The following is a 27,144-nucleotide window of genomic DNA, read 5'->3' on the forward strand; positions in this document are numbered from 1 at the left end:
CAATAAATGAGGGTTATTTTTGTGAGCAGGGCTGGTTCTGTTGCTCAGAGTCCTTTTGGAACTGCTTTTTGAACTTCCTTCCAAACTAGCACATTAAACGATTCTAAGAACTCAGTTGAATGTGTTTATAGTTAAAACTCAGGGTTTTGTGTTTGCCCTCTCTCTCTTCTTTTTTCTTTTTTTGATGGCCACTAGCTCTGACCCTAGCGAACCCCCCTATTCATTAGCTCGGTGCGAAATTTCTCTGTCTCCTTCAGGAAAAAAATCCATCTTCAACAACATGATATTTGCAGTTCTTGATGGGATTCCCAAATAATGAGACAAGGGCTCTTAAGAACTTCATAAATAAGTGCTTTAAGAATGCTTTCAGCGGCGGCTGCAGACTGGGAAAAAAATCACATGAGGACCAGCGCGCATATCAGTATATAAGCTCTTATCTCCAGCTGTGTGGTTTCCTGCACTTAGCCCTCTCTGTCAGGCGATGGAACAGCTCAGGTTAGCTAGTAGGGGCCCCTGACTGCTTCTTCCCAGCCCCTCTGTGAAGTGGGTCTGTAAGTTCAACACACCTCCTCCACCTTTTCAAGTGGGCTGGCTCTCCAGGGGCGCCCCGCTCGGCCTCTGCATCCCACCGGGTGAGACGGAGGTGGGTGAGCGCTCAGGGAGCCCGAGGCTGCCCCGGCCGAGGCGGGGCGGCCAGCAGGTATTACTGTGATCGCCACCACAGGAACTCAGAGCTCACGCAGGGCTTTTTGCATCGTTATTTCATTTAATCCCCTCAATGGTCCTTGAAGCAGGGTTAGTCCTTCAGTTCAGAAATGAGAAAGCAGGCATAAGAAGATGAAGGCATGTGGCCCAAGCCACAAGGTTAGGGTCTCCGTGTGGAGGAGCCAGTGGGCTGACTCCAGGCCCGATGCTCTGTCCTGTCCGCGGGACCAGGGGCAGACAGAGAGACTCGTTGTCTGCCAGGCTTCCCCGCAGTCCATCCCCGACGGCTGTACCAGTGTCTCCTCTTTGTCTGCCCTTTAACTCCTCGAACAGGATCGATTGCTGACATGCAGAGAGCACATATGAATCAGGGGCGAAGCTCCGAGGCTGATGCTCTTGGGGGAGGAAGAATCAATGCCGGCAGCATTTCAGGCACCCAGTGTTCCTTCTTGTGTCACACTGCTGGGAGAAATGGCCTCGTTTTGGTTCCCACCGAGTGCCCACTTGCAAATGATATGGATACATATTTGATTGCCCGTGGTGAACCTTACTGAAGTGTCCAAGATCCAAAAGGTCTCATGGAGTCTGGATCTACGTATTTGCTTTTCCTTTGCCTCCAGAAAGAGTGAGCCCCTCGCGACCAAGTGTGCAGGCAGGCATCATGGACTGTACCATCTCCAGTGACAACAGTCCTTCGGTGTTCATTTATCATAAATGTCACTGAGCATTTCCACCATGCCAGGCTGCGTGCACCACGGTGGGAAAACGGCGGCCAGCAGCAGTTCCGGTCCTCGACTGGGACTTGGAGGGAGAGGTAGTTCATCAAACAGTTGCACACACGCAGTGCATAGTTGCAGTGGTGGCAGTGCTGCTGGGGCCCTTAATGAGGATATGTGACCTAGTCAGGGAAGTTGGAAAAGAGGAAGGGAAAGGTGGCGGTCTGACCAGAGCAGAGGAAGAAGGTGTGGTTCAGGAGCCCAGCGAGAGCTCAGGGTGCCTGAGGCTGCCTTAGAGCATGTAGTCCCTGCCCTGAGATCCAGGATGGGGATGTTCTAAGCATCCCCCTTATGTCTTGGGGAGCTCACTCCGATCGGTGAATCTGGAGACCCGAAAAGGAACTATTACAGGGTGGAGGAGACAGATCCAGGAGATTCTGGTAAAATGCAAAGGACTCAGTAATTGAGCTGGTAAAGGGAATAAGGTGCGGAGTGAGGAGGCAGGAAGACACCAGGGTTCTGACCTGCATGCCTGGGGGCGGTGGTATCATTCACTAAGCTCTCTAGTACCTGGTGCTGGAGTTTTTACAGGTTTTTTTTAAGGTTCACGTGCCATGTACTCATACTGTATAGTATGACTCTGAGAAAGTTACCTGCTTCCCTTACAGAACGTGCAACCTAACGATGTGGGGTGGAGGGGTTTTTTAGGATAGTCTATTTCCTAAGACTTGCTGCATAAACTTGGCAATGGTAACACACAGGGACGCTCCTTCCAGAGGGGGCAGGAGGCCTTAGAACTTCAGTGCCCTGGTGGAGGAAGAGGCTGGGCATTTAGGAGACATTCTTGGCAGGTGAAGGAATGATCTGGTGACCTCTGAAAAGGCACTGTGAATCACTGAATAAAACCATAATGCAGGCCAAATGGAAAAACCCAGTAGAGGCTCCAAGCTTGGAATGACAGAATCTAAGACTCGACTTTCGTCGGGATGCCAAGCGCAATCAAAAGAAGTGAACCATTTATTGGGAGCAAGTGGGATGGTGTGATTTGTGGAGACGGAGGGTGGACTGCGACTTCTTTTCCTCCAGCAGCCTCTTCAAACTGTTCCCTGCCTGCTCGTTGCTACATCTTTATAAATATTGCCATGGCAACCATTGATATGAAAAACATTACTGGCCTGGGCACGGCTGCTCCAGCTGAGGTGGCAATTCCCACCGCAGTGGTCATTTCCATTGTTTGTACAGATGAGTGAGGTCCTACCTGGAGCCTGTTACAGCTTCTTTTGTCCTGATAAGACCAGCGCTCATTAAATCCCCCCTGAGGTTAAGTGGTATCTGGGGAGGGGCAGCTTCACCATCCTTTGCTTTCTTCTCTGAGGATGTGGCCAGAGACACACCCTGCTAGTGTCATCCGTGTTGGTTCGTGGGTGAGGATGGGGTGGTGGGGTTCCTTCTTGTATTTAGTTTCTTCCTTTTGAATCTCTTCCTTCTCGTGTCTACTCCCAATCCTGGACAACCTAACTCTGCCATTCTGGACTTTCTGTCCCTCGGATCACTCTTCTCCCCGAGTCTCAGGTTTTATAATCCTTGCTGCTTTCTTCCTTTTTTCATTCAACAAACATGTACTGAAAGGCTTCCCTTGGCCAGGCACTCCTCTCGGTGGCCGGGACGCCCAGGGAACAGGACCCCAGAACTCCTGCCTTTGTGGGGCTCACATCGAGAATGTCGGGGGACAAACAATAAACATAAAGAAATGATGGGTATGTTAGATCACTTTTTTTAAAAAAAGAGTAGGACGCAGGGGTGGGAGTGCTGGGCTAGCTGGGTCACTTTCTGATCAGGCAGCTCAGGAGGGACACCTGGAGGAGGTGGCCTGTGAGCGGACTTGAAGGAGGTGAGGCGTCAGCCGGTCAGGGAGGAGAGTCGAGGGTGGGCTGTGCCGGCTCGTCTGAGGATCTGCAAGGGGGCCGGAGGGAACAAGACGGGAAGTGTGGTTGGTAGAAATGGTCAGACTGGTGGGGGCAAATGATGTAGGTCCTGGAGGCCTTTGGGGGGGCTCTAAATGCGAGTGACGTGATCTGGCTTGTTTTACTAGGATCACAGTATCTTCCGTTTGGAGAATGACTTCAGAGGTCCCAGGGAGGCAGAAGAGAGAGATGTGACGACAGTCTTGCAGGAACCCAGAGAGGGATGGTGACGGCTGGCCCCAGCGTGCCAGCAGAGGGTGTGGGGGGAAGCGCATGGATTCTGGATGTACCCTGCACGTGGAGCCACGAGGATTTACCCATGGACTAGAGCATCTCCTTTGGCCTTTTTCTCAGACTCGAACTAGGAGTAGTGTGCTCTTCCTAGTAAAAATAGGTGCATATCTGCACCCACATTCCGTGTGGGGTACAGCTTTTCAAATTTGATATTTCCTTTTCCGTAGGGGCAGCTCCGGCTGAACCAGCAGCATGCTGTAGGAACAACTTGGCTTTGTGGTTAAGAGCACAGGCTCAGAAATAAACCTGCCCAGTGCCCCTGCTTCCTGAAGTGTGACCCGGGCAAGTTACTGAGCCGCTCGGAGCCTCGGTTTTACCATCTCTAGGACGGGGGTCATGCGTCCCTGCTTCACAGAATTGTGAGGGCTAAAGGGACAACAGAGATATAAAGCCTTTAAACCAGTGTGGGCACGTGGTGGGTGTTAAAGAAAAGTTAATCATAATTATTTTATTAGCATTTGCCTTAAGTGCTTTTAGTATCTTCTTAGACTAAAAACAACCTGAATATTCTTTCTAAATTCGTGTTCTCAGAGACTTTTCAGCAGACTCTTCCTGCTCTTGAATACGTCCATGGTGGCAGAAATAGTCATTGCCTAACTCCATGCTTCTCCGCCTGCAGAGCTAATGCAGTGCTTTCTCATTGCACTGCGTAATCGTAAAGTTACTGTGTTTGAAAGTCAAAAACCATTGAATATTGGCGATTTCATGAGATTTAACCAAATGTGCGTGTGCATGTATATGTATATCTGACTATGTAGTGAGAGGCCTTTTCGGTCTAGCTTGGGAGTCTGACCACCCAAGTTTGTATCCTACTTTTATCCAAGGTGACCCTACTGGACAGAGCTGTGCAACCCTGGACACAGTGCTGACCCAGCTTCTGTGGCATTTACCCTTCTGTGATCTAGGGGCAATCACAGATCTATCTCACAAGGGTCTGGTGATGGTGAAACGAAGTATTCTCATGAACTAGCTCATAAGACAGTTCCTTGCACAAAATAAATGCCCCATAAATATTGGCTCTTTGTGAAAACAGTGATCTCTGGCCTGGGCACCCTGATGGAGAGCCCCAGTGCCTGAACACCCCTGGGGGGAAGCGCTAGCTGCAATTCAAACAACGTGAAGATTGTTTGTTTAGACATGACTCCCTTCTAGACCCCTCTGATTGTGTGCTGGGATCTTCTGTCATCCACTTAAGATAATCACGAGTGCTCAAGCATGTTTTCCCTACTTCACGCAGGAACTTGGAATAAAACCATGAATGATATATTTTTTTTTCCTTAGGGGTGTTTGAAGAGTTGTTGAAATTTTAGTCATGATATTTAGTGTTATGAGTTCCCTATGCCTGTTGTTAAATATGCCAGCATTTTATTGACACATTGCTATGAATTGGGCAGCCAGCTACAGTACTGAGTTTCCCCTAAAGACTGTGAGTATCAACAAATCTGATGGCAGGCAGTGCCAAGGGAATGCACGTGTGTTCAAAAAATAACTAACTTCACAGAGGATAAGGGGTATGTGGTTGTTTGATCCACTGACTTCTACCAAGTGCTTCAGGCAATTGCTTGAAGATATAAATAGGTGGTTGCTATTAATTTTGATATTTATAGCATCCTTCCTTTGAGGAATTCTTAACATTCAATTTAATTTTGAGCTTTAGTCTTCTTTTATTTCTGTTTCTCAACTCTGCCTACCCATAAAAACCAATGGGGGAATGTTGGAAAATATTTTTTAAATTTTTTTATTTTTTAGGGGGGAGGTAATTAGGTTTACCTATTTATTTTTAGAGGAAGTCCTGGGGGTCGAGCCCAGGACCTTGTGGATGCTAAGCATGCGCTCTACCACTTGAGCTGTACCCTCCCCTCAGTGTTGGGAAATATTGAAGCCTGGCCTTCACTCCCCAGAGGTTCCGATCTCGTTGGTTTGGGGTAGATCTCAAGAATCTGTTATTTTTTAAAGAATTTTTTATTTTAAACTTTTTGTTATGACATATTTCAAATGCACACAGAGGAGAGAGAATTATAATAACAAGCCCACGTGTACCTCTCACCCCACCATGAAAATGAACTTCAGTCACTATTTTAAAAAATCTCCCCTAAGTGATTCTTCCATTGCAGAGCCATGGTTGAGAACCACTGCTCTACGCTAATAAGACAGAAAATGGAAGGACTGTTTCAATAGACACTGATTCGAGAGAAGCTGAAATTTTCTCGAGGCCACACAACAATTTTAAGACATCATCCAGTCCTCTGTTCATCAAGCCATAAGGGCATTCATGAACAGGTATGGTAAGTGTGTGCCTGTTTGATTTTGTTAGAGAGGGGACTCATTGGGAAATGGGACGTGGGACACCTGGAAAACAATTCAGAAAAGGGCTTAGAAATATAGTGCTTTCCCATGTAGAATCTTTACGCCTCGACTCACACATCATGCCCACCCACCTAAGCTCAGTAAAACCTCACTCGGGGATGAAGAGCTGATGAGCAGGGGTGGGCAAGTACCTTAGAGCTGATGGATGGATCAGAGGGGACAGGTGGGAAGGGAAAAGGGCCAGTGGAAATGGTCCTCAGGTTCAGGGAGAAAAAGCAATGAACCGATGGCAGAGTAATCGCAACCTACAATGGAGGTTTGTAGGCTAGTCCATTACATGTATATATACATGCATCTTACTGAGGTCAACATTTGAGTTGCCACCTCAGCAGTAGAGAATTGTGAGCAAGCCCTGGTCTGGGCTCAGAACTTGGAAAATTATTTGATCTCAGAGTTGGACAGGACTTAAAGTACGGTCTTGCCCAAATGCCCACCTAACAGAGGAATCTCTTCTGCAGTATTATTGGCAGATGTCATCTGGTGTCCCCTTGACCCTTTTGGCTGGACAGCCCACTACTCATAAGATAGCTGGTCCACATTAGAATGTATTATCTTTTATTGAGCTGAAACTCCATTCTTCAACATCCCTTTAATGAAAGAAAACATTTCTGATGTCTCTCCCCATGTTGTCTTGTATTACTTTTGTTACTTAAATATTGATGTAAAACTAGATTTAAGTTTCTCATGCTGTAGGTCTCAACTATAAAACCAAACTAGCCTTAGAAATTGATATGAAAAAGTACAGGACTGATACAATTAACGTGTTAATGGAGTTGATCTCGTTTCTCTGAAAAAATTCCTCATGTTGTGCTTCAGGGGAGAAGGATGTAGCCTGTGGTCAGTTTCTTTATTCAATTTGGTCACTAGCTCTCATGAAGCAGCACAAGGGATGCCTGGCTGCACATATGTATGTTCTAGAAAAAGGTATGAATAACTAAAAGTCTCTAGTTGCCGGGCTGGGGAGAGTCAAATCTCAAACTTAACCCAAACGGCCTCCATTTCCCGTTTTAATGAGACATCCCTTGGCAACTTTGTGAAGATGTTTTGTGCACTTGGAAATTAAGGTCAGAGTTGTAGTGTTATTGCAGTTTTCAACAAATGGGCATCTAATCCAATTATTGCTAGAATTGGGTACAGAACAATCTTTCACTGTTATTTATTGCTACACTTACTGCCAATGAACGGCTGTTGCAAACTGCACACAGCGACAGGGGCCAGGCAGTAACTCTTCTTGCCAGATGCGTGCTGACTGCCTCCCTTCAGTTCTGCTCACCTACATGGCTGAATCAGGCCGTCCTCTCATTTGTCTCTGCTCCACCTTCCGTGCAACATCTGGGTGGATAACTTTGTCACCTGTGTCATTATTACTGTGCCCTGGTCACCTGGTTCAGTGGTTCTCAAAACTGAGCGTGACTTCGAATCACCTGGGGAGCTTGTTGAAAGTGCCCAATCTCTGGACCCCCTCCCTGAGGTTCTGGTTTGCTTATTCTGGGGCTGGACCCAAGATGCTATGTTATTAACAAGCGCTCTGAGGGATTCTGATGTAAGGGGTGTGAATACTTTTAGTGCTTTCCAAGATTACTGTTGACACGGAAATATAAAACGTCAACTCTTTACAACCTGATTGAGAAACTCTGGCATCCTTCTCAGATTTGTAGTATCTGCAAAAAAGCCCGCTTTGGATGTTCTGACAAATGCCTGATAAACATCGTGAACAGGAAAGAGTCAATAGCATAGGCTCTCTTTAAAATGGCTTTGCTCTAATGAGCACCAGATATATTTCAAGGGACACAGATATTCTAATAATGTTTTCATTGACTCCTAGAACATTCTGGAAGCTGTGGACTAGAGTGGAACGACATTTTCAGGTTGTACCCATACTGTTAAGTATGCCTGAATAGGGAGGCAATTGGAAATGGAAAAAAAAAATGGTCCTGGAAAACAGGAATCAAATCAAGCAGCAAAGCTGACATTTCTCTTGGAGTAGTTACAGCTGCATGTTTTGCAGTTTGTAAAGTTAACTATATGTTTGCCCAAAGAGAAGACCATGGATCTGGACACAGAATCAACAATAAACCAGACACCTGAGTGTGTCTTGTTACCATTTATTCTTCTTCAGCTAATTCTTGTTGATTGCTGTTAGAATGAAATACAATCGCTGGTTAGGAGTATTTACGACTTTACAGGAGGCTGAGGGGTTTGCTGGCATTTATTTTATGTCTTTCTGGGGGAAGGGATTAAAACGTTAAGTGTCTTGGCACAACCCAACAGGATCATCTGTTTGGAGTATCAGCGTGGTCTCAGATGGTGAACAGCTTGGGAGTTGAATCGAGTAATATTACAGATTACCAACTTCCATTCTTTATATTTTGCCATTATATACAAATTGCCAAAATATAAAATATTCTTGATGGGTTTTTATTTTTTTTCTTAAGGGGAAGAGAATAGAATTATTGAGCATTAAAACTTTATAAAGAACTGAGGATTGGAATAGCCCTTAAAATTTTACTGTAAGAAATTATTCTATTTAAAAGTGCTGAGATTTCTTTCAAAATTTGCTAGCAATGGAGAAAGCAAAAAAGTTTAATAAGGGCACATTTTAATACAATGAAACTTACATGATGTGTACTGGCCCCGCCTTTTTGACTAATATTTTTACAAGAGCACAAAGACAGAAAGGAGGCAAGTAGGGAATTTGATGAATAAGAATGATTTTTTTGAATGCTGTGCTAGCACATCTAAACTTGCTCCCTCTCATATGTACACATTTTTGTCAGTTTTGTGCTGCTTTTGTACTTATTGGCATCTTAAAATTTCGTTTTGCATCTGTGCTCTGCATGTACGTAGACCCCTGAAATGATGTATACAAACTCAAAATGAAGGAAGCATCTGGAAGCCTTGATGAGCTGTTAACTCGACACTATTCTTAGAACCTCGAAACTCTCAAATGAATTTTTATTTCAGAAGAATAAGCTTGTTGCTTCTGAATTATGCATTCATCCCTGCATTTCCCTTATTTATGGTCCCTGGTAACGCCACAGCTGAAGATTTTGTGTTCTCATTTCACAGACTTGATGTGCAATTCAGGTGCCTGACCTTATCCTGAGCATAAAAGGAGCCTCAACTGGTTACTGCAAGTGTTGTTAACATTGTGCTAAGGCAACTGGTGCTGAGAAACAGCTTAAAGGATGGAAAGATGCGGAGATATTTTTAAATACCACAGTGCTTTAATGGAGGGTGGTCTGAGATTGCCCACAGGGTGAGTGTTGCCTGCCTATGAGGGTGGCCCCATTTGTAGGATTTGCTCAGGCCTCAGTATTTTCCCAGTCCTTGCACTGGAGGGGAACGCCCCGATGGGGGCACTGGACAGACTGTCCGTTGTCTCTTTCCGGAGTCTTACTGGTGAAGCTGTCATACAACCTGTAGTCTTGTTGATGAGGCTGGTGAGATGACCTGCAAATTCTGCCCCTGCTGTGGCTATCAGGCTAGAGTCATCACTGCTGGTCTGGTAGCTGAGGACCAGTGAGTCAGGATGCTGTCGTTGGATGGAGGTTCATGGGGAAGCTTGTTTCTACAGCTTGAGATGAAGGGACACACATATTTTACCTGAAGTCAGTTGTGCCCCTTTTCTCTGTACCATGGTTGGAATTCTGGATTGGCCTTCAGTGATGTATCTTGTTTACAAGAGAGCAATTTCAGGAAGCCCCTTGGAGAGGAAGCCTTAGGATGGTGGTAGAGACCAGAATGGGTATCCTGAGACTGGAGCTGGAGTCCTGGAATCTTTCCCCACACTTCATGGATTATTTCAGCATTTCCCATGTGAACAGACAAAATTTGGAATCTGACTGTGCTTTCAAGTCAAATTTGCACTAACTCTGGTGCTGTGTGAAAGGCATTCCTTTTAACCAAGAACTGCTTTTCTATAGTCCACTGAAAAAGCACCAGGAGAGGTCTTACATTGACAAGAGTCAAAAAATTCTCTGAGGGTAGAGTGGCTTTATTTTTGTAATAAGAGGGAAGCAGGGCGGTACCCATCTTTTATAAAAAAGCAAATGCAACTCTGATGGCATCATCACCTTGCCTTCTACTTTATTTTGTGACTTCCCTTCTCTTTTCCACACGGAAGAGCTCATTATTTTATTTCCTGATGAGAGTGAAATAGTTTCTCATTATTGCTTTTTACCTAGCGGGTATTAAGCTGTGATCATGTCTTTTTATTTTGTGGAACCCTAGTGTTTTTGAAGCATAAGGCATTTGGGAATAATCCTTTATTTTATAGGTGAGGGAACGGAATCCTCAGTCAAGTGACAACTTAGTTCATTATTCGATGTCCGTTCATTTAGCAAAAATGTTTGGTGCTTGCTTGCAATGTACCCAGTGAGGCACTGCGGGGAGACAGAGATGACGCAGAGCAGCTCAGGCACAGTATTAACAAGGTACAAGGAAGAGGGTTTATTACAGAGATGCAAGCAAGTTACTGATCAGCTAGCTAGGTGCTACTCATGAATTTTTGTTTGGCGTTTCTTTTTCTCCGTATGTGTGCTAGGAAAAACAGAAGAGCAGAGAGCCTCGTCAAACCCAAAGTGTTTCACAGTCCTTGCTTCCCAGATTTACTCTTACACCACGAAGCAGTATGGTTTTTACTCCGAAGTTTGAATTCATGCAATATGTGGATAATTAGCTAGGTACTTCTAACTTTTTAAACAAGATTTAGTATTTGAACAGTTTCTCCCAAGAAAATAGACATTCATACACTATTGCTGATTTTCTCCATCACCAGAAAGATTGATTCATCAGTCAGGGAGAAAACAGTTTGCTTTCAATTACAAAAAAAATAGCAAAAATACAGCAATAAAATGAATGAAAATATGAAACCATCTGTCTGGAATGATAATGCCAACGTAGTGTATATTGTAAACAACACAATTTGTTCAAGTCCACTTTGAAAGGAAAGTGTTTTAGAGTGTGCACAAAAGAGGAAAATAAAGCCTTTATTCACAGATCTTACGTGCAAGGCGCACAACCATGTATGTACAGGTGTGATGTGTGCATGTATGTCTCCAACACTGGTGTGGCCCTGATAGGAAACTGATGCAAGTAATCACCCCACATGTCTAGTATTTGAACTTTCACCTTTATCTGTCACCTGAAAGACAGTTCAGGTCTTTGTTATCTCTGGTACTTGGGACAATGCCATAGTCACCTCGTATCAGTTCCTGGTATTGACCCATCAAGTCTTTGCAGTGTCATCAGAGTATTTTTCCTATGACATGTCTTAGGTCACATTTTCTTCCTCAAAATTTCCCAAAGCTGTACATCTTCTACAAAAATAGTTCCTAAACTCCATAGAAACACAGCAACCACAATTTTCCAACCTCCTCTCTCCTGCAACCTGAAAAATGTCTCCTCTGGATTCTATTGCCATCTTTCCTGTCCTGGAAACGCAGGCCAAGTCTTCCCACCCCCAGGGGCCTGGCAGACCAGACCCCGAAGCTCAGCCACAGCCCTTTACTCTGCACCACATCTTTGGCACCCAACAGTAAATGCAATACTTCTGTAAATCCATTTTTCCTTCCCTAAGTGAGTCGGTGAGTTCCCGGAAGGGTGACTAAAAGCATTTGGAGAGGCCCTTAAATATTTTGATAAATGTGTCTTGGCTGCTTGTTTAGAGCTTAGATATTGGGAGACGACTGGGAATCATTTCTTTTGCCTGTAAATCAGTGTACACCCCCACCTCTCCATTTCGGCGGGAAGCCCTACCAATAATGACTTCCCTGGTAGGCTGGGAAGCCTAGACCACCTGTAACTAACCACACGCTTATGGTGGGGAGGCGGGCGATGCCCAAAGACAGGCAACCTCTTCCTCAACCTGTCATTCAGATCTTCTCCACTAACCCAGTATTTCTGGGGCACCCACCCTAGGCAAAACGCCGCCAATTTGATTATTTTTCCTTTCAAACGGGAGGAAAAAAAGACCCCTACCAAACCCCTGCAGTCCCTAAGCCAATAAATAACTCACCTGAAGGTCAGGAGCACCCTCCCCCACCCCTCCCGGGGTGTCTGGGCGGGGTGGAGGGGGAGCCCAAAAAGCGCAGTGCAAATCCAGAGGCGACGCGATTGGCACCGGTCTGGCGGCGTCGGCCCGAGCCTGCCCTGCGCCCGGATGGAGGAGGCCGTGGCTGCGCGACGCTCCTGAAGTCCCGCGGCGCCCCCTCCCCCGCGCCGGGAGGCGCAGTCGGGCCGAGGTCGGCTCGCGCGCGGTCCCTGGGCGTGTGCCCCGCCGCAGCCCGCGGAGCCTCGGTGTCTCCTGCGAAGGGGGGCGCGGAGCGCGGCGAGCCGCCCGCGTCTGCGGCTTCCTCCCCGCGCCCGAGCCCCGCGCCCCGCCGAGAGCACGCGCGCCCGAGCCCGGGCCCCCGGCCCAGCCCAGGTAACTTTTCTGCAGGCGGAGCGAGGGGATCGGAGGGGGTCTTGGGGTCCCGAGGTGAGCGGGCCTGCGGCGCCGCTCGGCCACCCGAACCGCGGGATCCCGGCGCCCACCCTGCCGGGCGGCCCGGACCCTCGCGGGGACCCCCGCCCGGGGACGTGCCGGCTCCGCCCGCCGCGCCGCAGCATCTGCCAAGCGGGCGCGCGGAGCCCGAGCCCTGGCTCCGGCCTGGGGGCCTCCCTCGGAGCCCTGGCCGAGAGGGGCGACTCCTCGGCCCCCTGCGTCCCCGCTCTGTCAGCTTCCTCAGCCCCGCGTCCGGGGCGCCATGTTTTAAGTTACCCCCCGGGTGGGTGGGGTGGGGCGGGGCGCGGGGGCGATACTGCGGCGCCGCCCGGGGCGTGGGGGGCTGCGCTGGGCGCGCGGCGGCTGCGGGCTCGTCCGGGTGCTCGGCGCGGGCGGGCGCGGCGCGGGGCCGGTAAGGTGCGCTCGCACAAAGCATCCCCGCTCGGGAGCGGCCGGCCGCTTTTATGTAACTTGTCCGCTTCCCCGAACTGGGGCAGCGGCCCCCGGACAGCGGCGGGGCTGCGGCCGGCCGGCCGAGGAGGAGGAGGCAGCATCCTGAAGAAGCTGCTCGGGGTCCGGGCACACGCGGGGCCGGGGGGCCGGGGGCGGCGCGGCTCACCTGGCGCCCGCCGGGCTGCGGGCCGCCTGGGGAGGCCGGTGCGCGGGCGGCTCTGCGGCGGCTGGGGGCGGGGAGGTCGGGAGGCCCGGGTTGGGACGGCGGGAGTCGGGGGTCTCAGCCGGTTTCCGGGGGCCGGCTTTCTCGGATCTCCCCCATTATCTCGCCCTCCTTGCCCTCCCCCTTTCCCCACCCCCGCCAAGTTCACGACTTCTGCAATGCGGTGGGTGTGGTTTCCTAGTAAATTGTCACTGTGGTCCTTTGCAGTGGGAGTCTTCTCTCCCTTTTCGGTTTCCATGTTTCCGGATCCAGAGTTGTCTAGGGGTTTCTTCTCCATTTCCAGCCCAGGGTTAAAGTTGGGAAGAGATTGTTGCAGAACAAATAGAGTGATAAAGAAAACATGTGGTATTAATTACGCGGGGAGGCCGCCGGAGAAATCCTGCGAGGCCAGGCAGCCCTGCGAACGCGGCGCTTGCATGACGCGTTGAAGTCGGTGTCTCAGCTTTTTTACATTAGTCTTGCGGAACTGCTTTTGCAGATGTTCTGCGCGTCCCTTTGGAGGGGCCAGTTTCGGCCCTCTGGGGCGGCCAGGTGTGTGCCGGAGTCTCTCCTGGTAGCATTAACTTTCTTAGTAGAAGATTCGTCACACCAAGTGCTGAAAACATTCTTTTTAAATTTGATACAGATTTTTAAAGTCTCAAGGAACCAAAAATGATTGGAAAAAAAAAAACTTCCACTTATGATCTGGGAGCTCTGGACGTAGCACCAATTGCAGCAAATTAAGCAGAAAAACTCTATTAAAAGAGCTTGCGTGACCCTGGAGAATGAGAGGTGATTTAGATCTTGGCGTAGCTGGAATTTTAAGAAAATGCATGTTAATGTTGGTATCACAAACGTCTAAAACTTTAGTTGGAGTAACAAATCTATTGTGTGAGGAAATAAATTCTACATTGAGAAGCCTGACTTTAAATTTCAGAGGGCATTGATGAAAATAAAATAGCTGAATACTGAGTCATCTCATTTACATTGTGATTTTCTGGTGGTTTAAAAAAGCAAGATACCAGATGCACCAGTTACTGCATAAACTTAATCCAGCTAATACACTTTAGGCAAGTAATTTTTGCAAAACAATACATGTTTTGTGAATGATTTATCAGTAACGGGAAGGGCAGCCACTTTACTGAATTGTCAACCCCTTTTGAGGTGGAGGACTGAGAAGATATAGGTTAAAGGTCAGTGTCTTAGTGAAATGTTTACATTTAATTTTTAAGTCATTTCTTCTGCAAGAATGTGATTTAGGTTAAAAACAGTTTTTGTAAAGTCTTGTGCAGTGTTTGGACTTGGGCCAACTTTGAATTGTGTTGAAATAGGAGATGTGGAATTTTTTTACTTGATCAGAGGCTGTTTTATATACACTTGGTTTTTAAACATTGGTTGGTCAAATGCATTAAGGGGCCACTCCGGTAACCCTTCGTGTACCAGGAGATGTGATGTTGTATTTTGTGACTCATTTCTGGATTTACTGTATGTTGGATTAAGCATGGCAGTGACAGGCTGTCTGTTTTATTTTCTTCTATGTTGTAACGTACATATTTCTTTTGAGTGCTCAAAAAAAAAAAAAAGCCTTTACATTCACAAATGAGAGTTCATGTCCTCTCCAGTAAAATAGACCTCCAAGAGTAGGCTGAGAAATAAGTACATGCTTCCTTCTGTGAGAATATGACAATAATGGAGAGAGAGATGTCGTAAGTACTTGACTTCCCTGGTCATCTTTCATCCCCAGTCTCTTCCAAGTAGCCAACCACAGTTGTCCACCGAATGCCAGCTTTATTATGGAATAAAGTGTTACTAGTGGAAATCTTCCGCTCCACTTCACTTGGAGATCTGTAATGGTGCACTTGCAGCAGCTATTTCTTTCAAAAGGCCACAGAGCGGCTAATTTGTTGGGAATTCATCAGACGCTCCTGGAGGGCTCTGCTGTCATCTGATTGGCCTTGGCTGGAAAGAACTGTGTGCTCAGAAGGAGGGACTGGAGCAGTGAAGTCATTGCCCTGCCTGGTGTTGTGACATCACTATGGCTCAGAGGGAACAAGGGTGGGGCAGGCAAAACCAGACCGTCTGAAGCATCCTGCTGGCTTTAACTTTGCCTGATGAATGAATGAGACTCTCCTTTCTCAAGCTGAACTGCGCCATAAGGTATTGTTTTGAGAAGGAGAAGGTAGATGTGGATGCAAGACTATGGGAGTGTGTGTTTCATAGATCAAGGAAGAAGGGTTTTTTTTTTTTTTTTTTAATGCAGTAGTAGTAATCATTGAATATTCCTTTTACTGGGGAAATTCTGCAATTTTTAAAAAGGACTATTTAAAAATTATATTTAAGGATTAAGTCTATATTAATGCATAGAGTCAACGTATTTCTTATTCTTTGTACCAAAATAGCATTCTTACTAAAGCCTTGGTTTGGGTGATTATTGTTGTCTTGTGAAAGTATGTGGTGTCTGTCAAGCTATAATCTTTTTTTCTGAGTAGGCAGTGTTCTGTCTGATTTATTTTTAAGCGATGTGTTTTCAGTTGGCAACTGGTAAAAATGGAGAAAGTGAGAGGTTTCACGAGTGTGGGAGATATCTGCAGTGATTTGGGGTAATTGATTTCTATTTAAGTTTGTTTTATTTGCGAATTATTTTCTAATTTAGCGTTTCAATCTGAATTTAGAATTCTAGTGCAGAGATTGATCTGGTTTCACCCAGATTAGTGTTGAATCAGTTGTAAAAGGAAGCCTGAAATTCTGAGGCTGTAAAATAAATACATTTAGCGTTTTGATTTCTGAATTGAATGTGATGTGAGCATGAAGAACAGGAAAACCACAGCACAGCTGCAGGGGCCCGGGGTCCTCTCTCCACCTCCCTGGTGAGATGGTGTCCTTCACTCATGCGAGTGTATCGCGTCCAGGGGAGCTCTGGGCAGTTGTCACTTAAGTGTGTGTCTTATTCCGGACACATTTCCAAAGCAAAGGGAAGGAAAAGAAAATGGGGGAAATGGCACAAATAAAGAAGTTGAAATTAGGTCCCAGAGCTGCGCTCACTTGGTTGAAAATGTTTTCAGTACGACATTTTTAGATCTTACAGTGATCGGTTAAATTGCACACTTTGGAATTGTAAGCTTCTATTAGCACCAAACCCCTAATTCTTTGGTAATTTGCAGTACAGAGAAAAAGCTGACAACTTAATTTTTAGGTGGCTGACATTTTGATACGTTGTTCCTGTAGCCCATCCTTACAAATTTAAAACAAATAAATAAATAAATAAAAGGAAAAGAAAACACAGAAAGGTTTTATTAAATCCAGAAAACAGATGTGCTATTTAACCTGCCTTGTGTGCATACTTCCCTCACCGGTTACGCTGAGTGAGTGCTTGCGGTGAGTAAGGAACTTATTTCCCTTTGAGCTTCATCCCCACACCAGCACAGGTTCTGAGCACTTACAGTATTGAGTAAATATTTACGGAATTGGATCCAAAATGAGGTCACTTGTGACTTAACACTTCACTACAAAAAATCTTGGAAAAGCCTTAAAAGGCACGGCTGCTTGTTTATAAGAGAGAATTACTGGACTCCCGCTCGCAGTCATTATTTTTAATGGCGTGATCCTCCTCGTAACAAGTTTGCTGCTTGGTCTAGAGCTCAAACTGGGTAGGTCTACAGGTTCTGCCTGTTGGAAGCAGAGACGGCTGCGGGTTCCACGGGGAAACCAGGGCGGCTTCTTTGTGAGATGATGTGCAGGTGGCCGGCCTCCTTTCCTGCCGGCTCTAATTGGTGTCACGGAGGATGTCGGTGGAGAGGAAGTTGTCAGAGGAGGAGGAGAGGGACCAGATTGGAATGTGACAGAGGCTGCAGTAGGGCTGGGCAATGGTGGTGACCCTGGCGTTGAACTAAAAAAGAGGAAAACTATTTGCTGCTGCAGATCTCTCTTCTTTGGTCATTTTTTATTATGTATGTAGTGTTTACATCCTCAAACAGTGGCTTTCTGTGTGTTTTATTCAAGCTCCAAATTTCATCATTTCTAAAACAAAGCTTTTTTTCCCCTCACATTTTAACATCTCTGAAATCGGGATATGTCTTCCAGTTGCTCTCAGCCATGTGGCAGGGAGAAAGCTGGCAACTTAATGCATTGATTGGGAGCAGGCATCCAAAACTGGAGATTGGGTGTCAGTTGATTGAAAGAACATGTTGGAGACGGGAACGGAGCACTCGTACGAAATGGTGCATCTGCATGAAGACACGTAGATGGTGCTGTGTAAGGGCACAGACCAAAAGAGTAGGACTCTGACCTTGTGAAGAATTTTTAGGAAAGCCTTGGCCAATTTGTTTTGTTTCTGTTTTCTCCATGTATGCACAGAATATGTGAATAAATCTAGACAAGTTCTTTAAATAATTGGAAAATTAAAATTCCAGCGTGTGAGTGATTGCTTAATTGGCCAAGTGCTACAGATCATGTTATCTCTGTTACAATTAATGGTGTCGTGAATTTTACGAAATATGGTTGGTCACTTGCCTGTGCGGATTTTAAAAACCCTTTATAACGCTCAGTGCTTGTTGACGTGGCCCATTCTCTGTACTGGTAATTACTTTTTTTATGTGCATCCCTTTAGAAGAAAAAATCTATTGAGCGGTCTTCATTTTCCATTTTGGCTTTTCCATTTTAGTTCTTGGAATATGGTCAGACCTTGATAGTGATTAGTCATTTAAAAGATATTCCATCTAGAACACTCCAGAATCAAAAGCATGTACCCTGGGGAGTAGTCGGAGATGTGTCGAAGGCGAGGGTGTGGAAGGGTTTGGAGATGAGACTAAAGAATATTTTGGACTTTGCTAGGTAGTGGGGAGCCATTGAAAGTTGTAGAGCAGGAAAGACGTTCATCTGGTGATAAATGGAGGACATATTGGAAGAATAGGAGTCTGGAGACAGATGGTCTCTTGTTAGTGGACTGATCCAAAAAATTTCAGGAACTGAGTATAATGATATTTCCTCTCAATGATTGATATTTTGGCCACTCACCACATGTATTTTTTGTGGTTGTATTTAGTTGAAGATTAGCTCTTCCTTCTGGACTGTTTGGGGTGGCAAATGAGATATACAGAGATGGAACACTTTTCATTCTTATTTATCCTTCCAATTAAAACATCTTTGTTATTTCAGGTATTAAAAATAATGCATGCTCACTTTAAAATACTTTTTAATAATACTGAAAAACAAAAAGGAAGAAGTCTCGTCATCTAGACATGGCTACTGTAAATATTTTGGCAAACTTCCTCCCAAATCTCCCTCTCTGAGTGGACAGTAACCTGTCATGGGTCTTGGACTCAGACAGACCCGGGCGGGGCTCCCAGTCTTGCTGTGTAATCACCGTGTGACATGGGTCAGGTCTCTTGACTTCCATGAATCTGTTTGATCGCTTATAAAATGGCCACAGAGCTTAGACCTCAAGGACACGAGGACTAAATGATACAGTGCGTGCAAAGCACTGAGCACGGTGCCTGGTGCATCACAAGTGCCTAGTTAGCAGAATTAGCTCTGCTTTGCACAAGTGCAGGGTCACTGGTAGTTCCCTAATGTTTGACATGAGTAAGCTTCTAATTTAAATAACTTCGTCTGTTTTTAATATGTAACCGTTTTCTTTTTTACGCAGCAGTGTGTTTTGGGAAGCTTTGTCTTCTACACAAATCTGTATCTACATCATTATTTTCAGTGGGAAATAAATATTTCCTATGGGTCCTGTACCATCCCAATAAAGCATCACTACCTTGACGATGATGATTTGACTCCTTGTCATCCAGCCCCTCCTCCTCCTGCACACACTTCTCATCACTGTCTTGTAGCACACACAGCGGAGGGCTCTGGCGAAGCAGGACGTTAAGCAAAGTTAAAGCCTCTAATGATAATTGTATGCATCTCATTGTTGTGGGGGCCTATTTAGTCCTAACTAAAACAAGCAGCCTTGCGGAGTCTGAGCTGTGTTGTGGACTCTGCAGGGCGTGCTGGTACCCTCCGCCTTCCCGTGTGCCTCCTGCGTGTCCCAGGGGCAGCGACACCACAGCCTCACCTGACCCAGACCGAGGTCAGAGTCAGGCTCAGTCTACAGCTGCCAGGCAGGTGCCCCAGGGGTGTGGGCCGCTCTGCTGTGTGATTGAAAAGCACGTGGTTTTCACTGGCCTGAGGTTTACTTGAGATCCAAGCTTGTTTTCCCTAAATTCGCAGTCAAGGAAAATAGCTTTACGATCCTAAGGTGATGCTGTCTGGAACGGTGCACCTGGGCTTCTGGTCGGTCCTCCTGCCATCACCGATTCTGAGCTTAAGGCGGGCCTGGCAGCTGCCGGCTTTTCTGTAGCTCTTACCTGTTTTTACGCCACAGAGGTAGAGAGGGGTTTTGGTAATTTCATTACAGAGACTTCTCAATATCCCCCCCAACTTTATCCCATTATTTTGTGCTATTAGATGCTGACTTTTATTAACCTTAGTTTAAGAGGAATACTCTTCGTGGACTGAATATAAAGTTGGAAAAATAGAGGTTGACCAATCTGTCTGCTTATGACATTTGGAAACTTTTCCTCCTTAATTCTTTTTAACATTTTTAATTTTTTTAATTGAAGTATAGTCAGTTTACAATGTTGTGTTAATTTCTGGTCTCCCCTTCATTCTTTTTTTTTTTTTTTTTTTTTTTGGTGGGGGAGGCCATTAAGTTTATTTATTCAATTCTTTATTTAATGGAGGCACTAGGGATTGAACCCAGGACTTCGTGCATGCTGAGCATGCGCTGTACCACTGAGCTGTACCCTCCCTACCCGGTTCTTAAACTCCAGGCAGCGGTAATTCACGGGGAGGAGCTGTGTTATAAAGGAAGTACAGTGAGTTAGACAACATACAAACTGAAATGTCTGCTCACCGTCAGCTGGGTAACTTTGGACAAGTTACTCTGTTTCTCTGGGCCAGGTCCCCTGGCTGTGAAGTGGCAATGACGGCGCCAACGTCGAGGTTGAAATGAGACGTGGGTGTTGGAAGCCATCTGGAACGGTGTGTGTGTGTGCGCACCCACACAGGGGACAGTCTCCCGTTTTTCGCCAGGAGTACCGTTTCCCTCCTTCGCTGGTTCCTAGGGAACATTCCGGTGTTAGAAATTGTGAGGCTCCAAAGATAAATCCTCAGGGGGAGTGTGGAATTTTGTAACGTTCCACCACAAATGCTGTAATCCGAAAGATGAACCTCAGTGAGAAGATAGAATTTTGTCAAATTTGAGACTCCAAAGAACAGTAGTAGAAGTTTGTAAAGAATTAGCCACAGTGGTTCTCAGATGTTCCTGTGCAACAGAATCACCTGGGGACTTTGTTTAAAAAAAAAAAAAAAGCAATCTCCAGGGACCTGTCCACAGTTCTCATTGAATAGATCTGAAGTTGGGTCCAGGCATCTGTATGTCCAGCAAGTACTTCAGTGGATTTTCAGATGGCAGTCCCTGGACCACATTTTGAGGTTGCTGGCTTAAGGTGTCTTTTTCTCAGTGACTTTCCAGTTTACTGGCTGTTGTCTGGTAAACATCTGGAAAGATAATGCATTGTAAATAAACAGTCCTGAAGGTTGAGATGCGGCTTCGCACAGAGGAGAGAGCCTTGCCTGGGTGTCACTCTGGCTGCGCCATCCCTTGTCACTTTTGTGGCCCTAGGAAATTAGGTAAGACTTAAAAGATTAAGGAAGTAGGATGAAGGGTTAGTTTTCTTGCCCATTAAATAGGCATGATAGTAACTGTGTAGCGTAACGGTCAGGAGTTGGGAAATGAGTGTCTGCGTGAAAATATGTGGCTCTTTAATTCATCTTCAGTTGGGGTTAGTTTCCTTTCTTTATGATTGATCACAGAAAAAGAGAGAAAAATCAGTGAGAAGGATGCTTCTGTGAGTAAACAGGATTCTGCTGATCAGAATCGAACTGAGTTCCCTGGGTCTTACGGGTATTTTCAAGGTACGAAGCTCTGAACTTACAGACCTATAGGGGCAACACAGCAAAGCAGAACACTTACAGTGCATTGATTTCTTAGGCTCCAGAGATGAATTCAAGAGGGAGCTTCCAGCCTCTGTTGCTACATTTGCAGCGCAGCCTAAGAGTCTTAAGAAGCTTTCCCGACGGCATGGCCCCGTCTTGGTCGAGAGCCAGCTAGCCAGATGAGCGTCCAGCCGCCATCAGGCGCTGCCTCTTCCCCTCACTGCACCTTCTCCGGGCACCTACAGGTGTGCAACCGCTAAGGGTTTTCATGTTAGGACAATAGATGGACGAGGTGAAGGAGGCATATACAATTACCAGTAAACTGAATTTCGTAATCTCTTTCTACTCAATTTCCAGCCAAATGCTGCTCTGAAGCAGTCACTGGCTTTATGAGTTTACCTTCATACCTGTTATTTCTAAGCGCTCTTATCTAAGGGTTGGATTTCAACTTGGCAAATCTCCTTGCCTGCGACTTCTGGCTAGAATTGTAAACTCTCTTACTTGGTCCGATTCGTCCTGCAGAGCTGCTGCTCAGATGGAGGACACCCCCGCCCTGGCGGATTTCCACTCTCCCAGCTCAGGGAACGTCTTACGGGCCCCAAGGTGGAGCCCCGTCTTCTGCACTCAGGCCAGCTTCCGTCCACATTCTGTCTTTTCCAGATGATCTAATTTCTGTGTCTCCCAGCCTAAAGAAATATGTAAAACAAACCAGCCCCATCTTTGGACTCAGCTGCCTCCTCAGGCTTACTATCAGTGTTTCTGCTGCTTGGCCGTGAGCCAGACGTCTCTGAAATTATGATTTTTTTCCCAGGCAGGATACTCATTTGGCAATAGGGAGGGTTAATTTGAAAAGACTCACTAACATCTACCAAAATACCCACATAAGCCGGAAAGGCTGATGACGTGGCACCTTGAGCCTCTGCAAAGTTTTCTTCTCGTGTTCTTATCCATCTGCTTGTTATCCCACAGATGCTCAGGAGTGTTTTGTATGTGCCTGGTACCTTGCCGGGTGCTAGGGTTACGGCAAGCCAGGCCTCTGCTCTCCTGCACCCTGTATTTTAAGCTGGGGGACCGAGAGTGTGCACACGGACAAACTGACTGCAGATCGGGATGGGCGCTCTGCGGCAGGGCCATGTCCCCGTGTGGATGGAGCGGCAGGGTGCTCCAGGTTCTGTCCCTGGGGGTGTAGAGCATCTTGCTCAGTGCAAGCCCTTCCTTCTGTTTGTGCCCCTCCTCTGCCAGTGTGCTATCAGCCGTAGATCGTGATCAGTACCAGGCAAGGACCACACCTTCCATCATCTCTGTGGTGTCTTTGGGCCTCGCCCGGCGCCTTGCCGTGGTCCCATGTGAGCTGTAGAACCAATAGCTTTTGCTCTTTCTTGTACCTTACCTTTCTTGTGATGCAGTTTTGACTTAGGATATACATTCTCTTCTTTCTCCTTTGAGTTTGATCTCTTGTCCCATCCCACTCAGACGTGGCCTTAACCATGAAAGCAATGAAGCTTGTACTTAAGCTTAAATTTGTAATTTTATCGTCCTCCAAATTTGTAAACGCGTCAGCATTTACAAAACCTGCACCTGCCTCTCAGCCCACATTAACGTGCCCCTTTCCTGAATTCTGACGGCAGCTCTCGTGAACTTGACTGTGTCCCAGCTCGTCCTCGCACAGGTGCACACGCAGCACATCCAGGGGCTCGGGTTTATTTGTGATTCCACTGAAAAGTCACTGGGCCTCTTGGAGACATGCGTTCATATGTAAAGGTGCAGAGCAGCCCCTCTCCCTCTGGAATTACTGTGACGGCCCAGTGGTGTGACTAGTGTGAGCCATCTTGGAGCAGTGAGCCACGTGCCCATCACTGGCCGTGTTTTTAGGGAGTTAAGATGGCAAACATTTCGGGGAGGGAATCTTTGATTCCTGTCCTGCTCTGCTGCCCCCGGCCTGTGCCTTCGTCCCTTCTCCTGACAGTGGAGCCGGTCCTGAGAACTTCCTGAACGCAGGGGTTGGTGATAGGGCCGGAAGCAAAGCGAACAGCACCCGCCCTCCGGGGCTCCCTGTCCCCCAGGGCCGGGGGTGAGTCAGCAGATGGTGGGTGACTCACCATCCTCAGTCCCCTCTGACCAGGGCTGTGATGGGGGATTGGGGCGTCACATAGGAAGCACGCCTACCCAGAGGAGAGGGAGTGAGGTCCCACCTGGGACCTGGACAGTGACCGAGAGTCCGGACCTGGTGGAGAAGGGGGAGGGCCTGAGAGGGTGAGGGTGTGGAGTGGGCTAGCAAGGGGGTGGCGGTGACTGACCAGCAGGTACAAAGGCCAAGGGGAGAGGGGGCGCTTACTCAGTTCAAGGGGTTGAAAGAAATGGCACAGGGCTGAGGAGTGAGACTGGACCCCAGGAGTGCAGTGGGGGTGGTGACGGGGGTGTGGTGGGCAGCAGGGTCTGTGGGACATCCAGGAAGAGGTGTCCGGGAGCCCTCACGCAGGCTTCAGTGAGTCAGAGGGGGAAAAAAAAAGGTCCAGCATCAAGATCAAGGTGTGGACTCATTAGTGCGGGATGCGAGCTGTCAACGCCCCTGGAAGATGTGGCCTGAGAGTGGGGAGTGAAGCGAGTCTGCAGAGGAGGAGAGAGGAAAGAGGGGAGGGGACACGCTGGGAACCATGCTCTGGAAGGAGCAGGGCCCAGGGCTCCTGAGAACCCAGGCTGTTCTGTGCCGAATGCCTTTGGTTTAGCTGCTGTCCTTTTAGCCTTAGGATGCAGCACACTGAGGGGAGGGGTGTGGAGAAGAGTCAGGAGATGGGGGAGTGGGTGCCCCCAGCAAGGATCATGGATACTCAGGGAAAAGCCAGGCGCACAGCTGCTTTCCCACACGTGGGTGGGGTGTGAAATACACACGTATATATAAATATATAATGTCTTTTTCTCCTTTTTTTGAGGAGGAGAGGTGATTTGGTTTACACACACACATATATATGTATATCTTTTTAATGGAGGTACTGGGGATTGAACGCAGGACCTTGTGCATGCTGATAAGCACACACTCTGCCACTGAGCTGTACCCTCCTCCCCACCAATGATGTCTTTTTACCCAAGGTGTTTTATTTTATTTTAAAGAAGTATATTGAGAAGCAAAGGTGGCATTGCTAAGGATGCCTCCCTCCTATGTCGATAAAGGGCTGCATTTAAAATGGTGTCAGGCAGCCCAGTTGAAAGCACTAAACGCAGATTTGCCATATTTTGTTTTAGGCAGCCCGTTTCTGTGGATCCTAAAAGGCTCTAATATGTCGTTTCAGAGTTTGAGAAAAGCGATGACAGGTTTCCGTTCCCTTAATCGGTTCCCTTTCTCCTCGTAACAAATGATTCCACCAGTGGTAACACACCCTTGATCGTAGCTGAACAGGAACACGGCTGCCGCCTTGTGTGTGGCTCAGAGGTGCGTGTCCAGGTGACCTGCCGATGGTTCACCAGGAAACCAGAGGATGCTGAGATGGGGTTGAAGAGTCTTCCTGAAAAGTAGTGCAGAATATTCCTGATACACAGAAAGGTTGACTAGTGAATAGAGTGACCACTTGTGTACCCAGCACCTATTTAAGAAATAAAACAGTGCCCCAGAGGGCTTCATCTCGCCAGGTGCACCTCACGGCGCTCTCCCTCCCTCCTAGGAGCAGTCACCCGTCTGTTTCTCACAACCGTAGAATCTCTTCATTCCTTTCCACCTCGCTCCTTCTAGCATCACTCGATTATTGGCAGCATTATTTTTAGTGTTTAAGCAACTTTAAGGGTTGTGCTGTACCTGGTACCTGTCCTTCTGCAGCCTGCTTTGTTCACCGGCACATGCTGGGTTCCTGCCGGGGAGCCCACCGGGTGGTACCGGTGAAAACCGGAGGCTTTAACTGTGGCTCTTGGCCCTTTACTAGGCCTTGAACAGGGCTGTGCTTCCCACATCAGGCCATGACACAGTCAGTCCCCTATGTCCTCAGGTTCCACATCCCAGATCCAACCAACCATGGAGAGAAAAACAGTTTTTTAAAGAAATTCCAGAAGGTTCCAAAAAAAGAACTAGAATCTGCCGCCAGCAACTGTTCACATAGCATTTACATTGCATTTGCAGCTGTGTATGTAGCATTTACCTTGTATTAGGTGTTGTAAGTAACCTAGAGATGGTGTGCAGCACGCAGGAGGCTTTGCAGTGGGTTATCTGCAAAGGCTGTGCCGTTTTGTGTTAAGGACTTGAGCATCCGTGGAGTTTGATGTCTGAGGGGGTCCTGGAACCAGTCCCTCATGGACACCAAGGGACACCAGAATGTCAGCTTCATGAACATAGGACCTACATCTGTTTTGTTCACCATGGACCCCCAGCTCCTACTTAGAACCGTGCCAGGCAGGTAATAGGTGCTCAGTAAATACTTAAATGAAGGCCATTTCAAGTAGAATGTGAACTTACGAGGAGACGTCTTCATCACTCTTCAGCATTTCATTTAATGGATATGGTTTTATTCAGTGATCTAACGTCGAGTTGTAAATAGAACCTTCCAAAGTGAGACTCTGTGAAGAGACGAGGTCGCCTGGGTGGCCTGGGGGCCCTCTCTGGGATGTGAAGGAATTGGTGTGGGCGCCAGGTCGGGACCTCCCTCCACTGAGCTGTGCGTTCAGCCACGCTTGTCAGGGTGATGGTTGGGTTCCAGTCATTTTCAATTAATTTGGACTTGCAATTCTTTATGCTCATTAGAGTGGAGTAAGTTTTGCCCTCCTCAAGAATTAGCACTTCCCTGTTGTCAGTTCCCTCCCAGACATGCCATCTGGCCTACCCCCTTCTTTCCCTTCCATTTTTAGCATAGTCTAAGATAATAGTTTTATTTTTTTTTCCTTCTTTACCAATAAGTATTCCGTTTTCTTATCACCTGGAAAATAATTTGCGCACCTCTCATTTTCACTCTTTGTATTCAGTGCTGGGAGAATCAAAGCGTGGCTGGTTTTCAGTTCTGAGCTCTTCAGGTAAACATCAGGTAGATAAGTGAGGTTTTGATTAGGTGTGCATGCTAATTAAAGAAAGACGAACGATACGTTTTCATCTGGACTCCCGTAGAAAATTATTCTGAGATAGAAGGATAAATAGTTGGCAATATCATGTATAACTTGATGGTGGTGGTTGTTTGAAATTTAACTGTTTCATTTCTTCTATTTCTTATATCCTGCCATAAGAAATTTTTAAAAATTCATAATGTGACTCACATGATACCAGAAGTGGAGTTTGGAGGAGAGATTGGGGCAGAATTAGTCAGAAAAGGAAGAGGGGGAAAGGCGCCACGCTGGACACTTAGATAGAAAATCACACGTAACTTGGTTTTGAAGAACTTCTTAATCCAAAAGAAAGGTGGCATTACTGCCTTTTTTCTATTTCTTTATAGAAAAGTAAAATTTTCTCTAAATCTGAGGATCATGTCGAGGCTTCAGGAGGACAGAGCTCCAGAATTTCTCTCCATGTAGCTCTGGGTCCTCAGTAAGCGGTGGTGAAGTTGCATGGTCTGTCTTCGCTGTTCAGTTTGCTTCCAGTTACGCTGCTTTCCTCCTGATGCCAGCGGTGACTCGTTCTTGGCCGGGGCTCAGATGAGTGTGGTGACTTGCACGTGTCTGGCTAGTAAAGGGGCACTGGCTGACAGGCAGAGAGGGCGTGGACTTAACTCTTCTCTAGTAACTAGAGACGTGGGAGGCCCCCGGCCCGTCATCTCTCCTCGTGACCTGCTTCAGTGTGCGGCCCACACAGATAGCCACCGAGACGTGCGGGTGCTCCGCCCCTTTGGATCCGTCTGTCTTCGGCTTCTCTGATTTTAGGAGGTCTGGTGACAACCGTTACCCAGTTTGCAGCCACTGCTCCTCAGCCTGGGCAGTCAGGACTCCGTCTCAGGCCCGGATGAGCAAATCTGATGTTCTGAAGCTCCTTTTAATGAGTCTGTAATGACCGAGATAATTGTTTGTATG

General features: G+C 46.9%; 1 protein-coding gene and 1 long non-coding RNA gene across 7 annotated transcripts in view; one reads left to right on the forward strand and one right to left on the reverse strand.

Annotated features, from left to right (window-relative positions):
• The window catches only part of EPB41L3 (erythrocyte membrane protein band 4.1 like 3), a 171,735-nt gene that overhangs the window by 39,837 nt on the left and 104,754 nt on the right, over positions 1 to 27,144 (forward strand). Inside the window, exon 1 of one of the 6 annotated variants that reach the window (XM_032467483.1) lies at positions 12,139 to 12,473. The exons of 1 other annotated variant lie outside the window; for it this stretch is intronic. The gene's annotated coding sequence lies outside the window, so the exon portion shown is untranslated. Of the gene's footprint in view, positions 1 to 12,138; positions 12,474 to 12,793; positions 12,817 to 12,907; positions 12,951 to 14,786; positions 15,346 to 27,144 lie in introns of those variants that run through there. 4 more of the 6 variants (XM_032467487.1, XM_032467485.1, XM_032467486.1 and 1 more) reach the window with 4 other exon arrangements.
• Positions 3,756 to 25,542, reverse strand: LOC116659668. Its single transcript, XR_004315037.1, has 3 exons — positions 25,463 to 25,542; positions 19,485 to 19,489; positions 3,756 to 3,766 (listed from the first exon to the last, which is right to left on the reverse strand). It is a non-coding gene; the product is annotated as an uncharacterized LOC116659668 (long non-coding RNA).

The sequence above is a fragment of the Camelus ferus genome, chromosome 24, assembly GCF_009834535.1.
Source record: "Camelus ferus isolate YT-003-E chromosome 24, BCGSAC_Cfer_1.0, whole genome shotgun sequence".
Lineage (NCBI taxonomy): Eukaryota > Metazoa > Chordata > Mammalia > Artiodactyla > Camelidae > Camelus > Camelus ferus.